Genomic DNA, 7,054 nt, shown 5'->3' on the forward strand with positions numbered 1-7,054 from the left:
TCTTCCCTCTCTCCTTAAAGATTGGCATGAAGATGGTTTCCCGAGGTTATCCGCGGGGACGGGAAAGGTGATGAATTTTGTCACCGTGTCATTCTCTAGTTGAAATCTCTCCATGCGTTCCAGAGTTATGCTGGAACATACATACATACACAAACGCACACAGATATATCCGATTTTATATATATAAACAAGTGCCATCTGCTATTGTCATGTTTCCTAGAGTTAAGCATCCGACTCTGCTGCATAATTATAAACCTAGCTGTCGCACAAACTCTTAAGAGTCTTCCTTTTCTTTAGAAATGTCCCTAGTGAAATCTGTAGGTGTAGTGATTAGAATCCCCATCTCTGCGGTTGACTACACCGCCCACTAGGCTACTCCAGAAAGCTGCTTGCCATTCTACTAGGACTGGCCACATCATCTGAAGCTGTCATACAGGCAGGTATGTACTGTTTCATTCACATCTTTGGGGTGTGGGAGGGGGGGTCAATGACCACTGGGGGGAGTGTGGGAGGATCCCTCCAGTGGTCATCTAGTCAGCTTGGGCACCTTTTGGCACTTGTTCATTGTTAAATCAGGTCTAGCCCCAGGCATCTAAATTGTGCCCTGAAAATTTTCTTAAATGCTTGATTGTGGCAGACAAAAAAAAAGTCCAAGTCATAAGCCCACCCTAGCCCACCTCCAGCACGCCCCCTTGAGATTTAAATGGACTGCAGGCGAGCAGCGCAGAAATCCGTCTAGAAAATAGGTTGTGAGAACAGCAAATTGGAAGGGCTTGGCGAGAAAAATGTTTGTCTGCCCCTTTGTGCCAGTTTTTAGATGTTTTTCTTCTTTTTTTCTGAAAATGAGCCCCTTAATAAAGCACTGGTTGATCTGCTTCGTGTTGAGCTGCTTTGTGCAGAATGTGCATGAGTCTTGACGAGCGTGGGCTAATTTACAATAGCCAGACTCTTCAGAAAGAGCGGACACTCTTTTGGAAGACTGCATGCTATTTATGAAAGAGGAAAACCTTCCAAATACGGGGGATTTTCCTGTTGTTTTGCGCTGAAAGCTACATGAAATGATATGAGAATTGGTACTGACAAGTCATTTCAAACAAAGGTACATCCCTTGTAAACGGCTGAATAGTAAGAGAGGCGCGGACGGTGGTCCACCCCGGGCGCCAAGTTGGTGAGGGCACCGTCACCCCCTCCTCCTCGCCGCCCTCCCCCTGCTTCTTCCCACTCCTCCCCTCACCATGCGCCCCCTTCCGCCATACCACTGCGAAGAACAACTTTAAAGTGCTCCTTGCAAACGCGTCATCTCTCCTGTTGACGCCACTTCCGGGTGCCGCACATGGGAAGTGACGCCAGAGGGAGAGCCGACTCACGACCCGCGAGGAGCATGTTGAATTCTTGTTGCTCGAGGTGGTGAACAACTAGAATTACAGGGGAAGGGAAGGGGGTCGTGCGCGTGGCAGGGAGGGAAGTGGGGGAGGGGCGGGGATGAGGGCGGGGGAGGGGTGCCACCGCCCCAAGCACTTTCTGCGCCACTGCTGGTAAACATGCCTCTTCATCTCTGAATCAGATTCATTTCTGTACCTCCCCCCCCCCAAAAAAAAAAAAAAAAGAGATCAGTTTGAGAACACAAGAACCAGCTCTGTAAGTTATTACTTAAAGCCTCAGTAACTTAAACACCAGATTCGACCGTTAAACAGGGCCTCAGCAGTGTTCCGGAAAAATAAATCAAAATGTTTAGCATTACAACATAGGAACAAGTGGTTTCACTTAGTCAAAGTTCCCATTTTCAAGCAAGAATTGGCAGAAGTGGTCTTCAGATGAAAAATAGAATGTACAAACCAAAGGAGCCGCCTGTGGGGTCTTCAGTGCGGACCTCCGAGGACTCGAAACGCACTCTGTTGTGCTCCCTGGAGAGATCTTGGCGTTGGTTTATTCAGCGAGATTTCTAGCCTGTGAACTTTTGCCATGTAATTAAAATGATACATTCAAAGCTGTCAAAAAGGAAAGCAGCCATTCATTACATGTGCCGAGATCCATTGACACTGGTACCACTTAAAAAAAAAAAAAATCTTTACTAATTTTCAAAACTAATACAAAGTTCCAGGAATTATACAGACATTAATAATCAACGTAAGCACTTAAATTCCATCAATAACAATGCAGAAGAAAAATATCCCTCCCCTCCCATCCAACAATTTAATCAAGAAATAAACCAAAAAGATATCCCTACCCCCACCCCTTCCTGGATATGCATAAAAATAAACAAAAATAAAATAAAAGACAACTATGTTGAAGTAACAAAAGATGTCAACGGGCCCCAAACCAAATTAAAAAAATTGCTATGCCCCAACATATCAGCATTCATCTTTTCATATTTGTAACCTAATCATGAACTGGCCCACCAAAAAGGAAAGTTGAGGCGGTCGCAACTTTTCCAATTGCGGGTTATCGTTTGCATAGCTATCCCTGTCATAATTAGGAAAAGCCTGCATTTGTAGCAATCCATGGGAGGCTTAATTTGCAGCAAAGTTCCACATATAATTGCTTCATACGTCAAAGGGATTGTTGATTCCAGTATGAGGTTAATCTGTCCCCATATTGACGTCCAGAAGTTGAGTATCAAAAGACAATAGAACAACAGATGATCCAGTGTCCCGATGTCTAAATGACAATGCCAGCATCTATTACATTTAGAACTGTCTAACTTGTGTAACCTAACAGGGGTCCAAAAAGATCTATGTAACAGAAAAAACCATGTTTATCTCATATTGGTACCACTTTTTAATATCCATATGCAGTCCTAGTCAAAGTTGTTCTCCTTTAGCTAAAATAAATTAACGCTGAAGTGATACAGAAAATTTCAAGCTGAGTACCGTATATACTCGAATATAAACCGAGATTTTTGGGCCAAAAAATTGACCTAAAAATGAGGGGGAGGGGTCGCTGCCCCATCCCTGCAAGGGGGCGGAGATGGGTGGAACTGAGTGGGCCTGGGGGGCGGGTCTAGGGGGTCCAGATTTTCCAAACAGAAAATCTGGTAACCCTAATGTAACACTGCTGTGGCACAGACAGCTGACCAGAAGAGCCTTGCCCACCTTGCCTTACCCCGGAGTCACATCCGGCCTTCCCATGGAAGTTGGGAAAAACCAGGCACTGATGACTCACATCGCCTGGGGCATCCTGAATTGTATCTTTGAAGCTTGGATGGCTATCGATAGGCATCGGACTCTGAGATGCATATTTATTTATTTTAACATTTCTATCCCGCTTATCTACTAAGCGGGTAACAAGTTATCACATACATAAGATAAAACAAACTCCATACTTATTAAAAATTTGCTTTCTTTAAACATGCCACCTTCAAGTAGTCAAAATATACTGACATCTGCTGACTTAAATGATCAGTTCTGAAATACCCTTACAAATAAACATGTCTTTACAGGTTTTTTTAAAAAAATATATTTAAAGTCTGCACATAATCTTAATGCCCCTTTCATTGAGTTCCATATCCTCGGGCCCGCCAAGGATGTTTTCCTATACTGTATGTCCTGCGTATTCTCCAAAGTTAATCACATAGTTGCCTCTGATCACAAATTTATCAGACTATTATGTCTTTCTTTCATATCATTGATTGTAATCCCTCCCTTTTATGAAACCACATTAGACTTTTTTAGCGCCGGTCACGGTAGTATTAGCTCCAACGCTCGTAGGAATTCTATGAGGTCAGAACTAAAGCCACCGTGGCCGGTGATCAAAAAGCCTAATGCGGTTTTGTAAATGGAGCCCTTTATTCTGATTGATTGTAATTAATTTTATTTTGTATTTTTTTTTTCTTTTCTCTCTTTATGCATATTTAAAAAAAAAATAAATAAATTTGCAGACTACCTAGATAATTAGCTAATGGTATATCAAATAAAATTGGAACTTGAACTCTTTGCATAGAAGGAATCTACATTGTATAGATTTTCCATGGATATGTCGCTATCAGAAATGTTCAAAAGATATGTTACCTCTGTCTTTAAAGTTCCTCTAGATTAGATGGTCTCAAACTCGCAGCCCGCCAGGTAATATTATGAGGCCCTCAGTATGTTTATCATAATCACAAAAGTAAAATAAAAGAGTTTCTTGATCATCTGTCTCTTTAGCTATAAATGGCAATATTATTATTAAGACTTAACCAAAAGGAAAGATTTATAAACTATAAAGAGATTTACCTCATGCAAAATTGTCATTTCTTTAATAAGACATTAACTATTTTTTTCTGAGGCCCTCCAAGTACCGACAAATCCAAAATGTGGCCCTGCAAAGAGTTTAGGTTTGAGACCAGTGCTATAGAATCTATCGTGTGGCTGGCAAGCACTTTCAGTCTCCTTTCGTTAGAAAGAGAGAGGCAGAGCCCCAACCTACTGTGGAAAGCCTTGAACTCACTGGGTTTCTTGAGGCTTCTCATTCTGCTGCCCTGATAACAGCCTGTGCCTCGGATCTTGACAGACAAATGTTGAAACTGTACTTTCCAGTCAAGGACTCTCTGTCTATGGGTCAAAGGGCCAGGCTTTTTCCACATGTGACTTTGAGTACTCAGAAGAGGAGAAAACAGTTTCTACCTTTTTAAATTCTAGCCTGTCTATCCAATAAGCCCCAATCGGTGACACAGCAAGGGTAGGAAGCACTCGGGGCAGTGCCCCACCCCGCGCCCTCCTCTCCGCTGCCCTGTGCCCTCCTCTCCGCCCCATGCTCCTTTTGCACTAAGCCCCCCCCCCACTCCTTCTGAACCACACTCGCACCCTCCCTTCCCACCCCGTACCTCTTAAAATCATCGCTGGCTTTCTCTCTGATGTCACTTCTTGGCCCTGTGACTCGGAAGTGATTTCAGAAGGAGCCCAGGCCAGCACGAGCAGGCTAGAGTAGTTGCTCACGCTGACAAAGATGTAAAAAAAGGTACAGGGGAGGGGAAGGGAGGGCACGAGCTCGGTGTGGGGGAGTAGAGAGGGTCCCCCCTCCTTATTCTGCCACTGGCCCCAACCATTAGTACAGCCCCAGTTTGTCGATATCCATAGCGCCATCTTAGGAATAAGATGTTTCCATTGAAAATGTCTGTCACTATATTCAACCTAAATGTATTTCCGACATTTACTTCTGAATTCTTATATTAGATTCTCTTATTTATTATGGATAGGTAGGAGATTTCATCATTGATAGTTTACTTTTGCTGTGTTGTGGCATTTACTTTTATCTTACCTATTTATTTGTCTTTCCATTCCTGTTGTGTTTAACCTTTAATTGTTGACTCTTTCCTTTCCAAGATTGTATTTCTATCCTACCTTCCCTATTGTATTCATGTCTTAATTAGGTTTTTTTTTTTTGTAACTTATCCCCTTGTTAATTATGTAGGTCTATTTTATGTATATTTTAGATAATGTATTTTACCAATTTGTACATCGCTTAGAATTTGGAATAGGCGATTAATCAAATAATAAATAAACTTGAAACTTGAACTTGACATTAATCAGACTTATTGTGTTTGAAATCCTCTTTTATTGTAGCAAGATTGTTTGCGATATTAGTCATTTATAAATCTAGAAATAGAAAATACCCTGTTTCCCTGAAAATAAGACCTACCCCAAACATAAGCCCTCGTTAAGATCCCTCCCTCCCATCCTTTTGTGCACTGGAACACCTCCGACTGCCTGAAGCGTCAAAACCAGTGGCAGCGCTCTGAACGGGCTGCTTCGAGGCCTTCCCCGCCGGGGCCTTCCCTCTGCCGCATCAGAGGGAAGGCCTCAGTGGGGAAAGCCACGAAGCAGCCCGTTGAGAGCACTGCCACTGGTTTTGAGGCTTCGGAGATATGTAAGGTAGTGTTCAGGTGCACAAAGGGTCGGGAGCGATAGGTATAATATGGCACATGTCAAGGGTAGATACCGTGTTTCCCCGAAAATAAGCCCTAGTGCATTTTTGGGAGCACAAATTAATATAAGGCCCTGTCTTATTTTCGGGGGAAACACGGCAGGATATTGTAAAGAAAAGAAAAAGTGTGGGCAGAAACCCACAACTTTTACACTTTGGGCTCCTTTTACAAAAGCACACTAAGCGTTTTAGTGCACATGCCGGATTAGCGCACGCGAACCGAAAATCTACCGCCTGCTCAAAAGGAGGCGGTAGTGGCTAGTGCATGTGGCAATTAAGCACGGGCTATTCTGCTCGTTAAGGTCCTAACGCACCTTCATAAAAGGAGCCCTTTATTTCATTATTGCGCCCACTATTGTTCATTTTTACAGAGTCGCATCCTTTTTTCTTCAGTTTAGCTGACATAACCACACCGACGTCACCTAACCTCATTCAAGGTGATTTCAAGCTTGTCCTTATTTGAGTACAAAAAATAAAACCCTTGCCTTTTATTTATTATCAACAAAACGTATTATCGTTGTGAGTCTGGACAACGAAGAAAGGAGTGTGTGAGAATGAAATGGGGGAGGGGGGGGGGGTTTGGGCAGGTTTGGTACAGTACATGATGTTTTGAATCTCTTCTGCTAGTTGTGTTTTGAAGGCTCTTTCTCTGTTCCCACGGGAGTCGAGGAGACACGGTTTCCTGGCACAACGTTCGCCTTTGGCAGATAAGGCTAGCTTCTCCAAACGTGGCTTTGGGCCACTGTGGCTTGAAAATGTCATCTGAAAGAATTGATTAGTCAGCGCACTCTGTGAGCCTACTGGGACACCCCCCCCCCCCCCTCTCGGACATGGGAGTTACTCAGAAGTGGCATGCTACGCCAGGACATGCCGTGCAATCAGAAACACTTTGGTTTCCAAGGCCGACTGCAAGGGCCTGATTTCAGCTGCCAGTGGCAGTCCTGGGAAAAGCTTCCTCTTTCAGCAATTAATGAGAGAAGTTTTCTTAGCTTTTCGCCATAAAATTTATCTTTTGCTGCCAGTGCAGGGAGCTATAAATCTATGAATCATGTTCCTAATCCTTAAGGAAGCAAAATAACAAAATCCTGTGTAGACTCTCAAGAGCAGGAACAAGAACTACAGAAGACGAATTGCTCATGTCTTTCTTAAAGAT

Source organism: Geotrypetes seraphini, chromosome 10 (genome assembly GCF_902459505.1).
Source record: "Geotrypetes seraphini chromosome 10, aGeoSer1.1, whole genome shotgun sequence".
Lineage (NCBI taxonomy): Eukaryota > Metazoa > Chordata > Amphibia > Gymnophiona > Dermophiidae > Geotrypetes > Geotrypetes seraphini.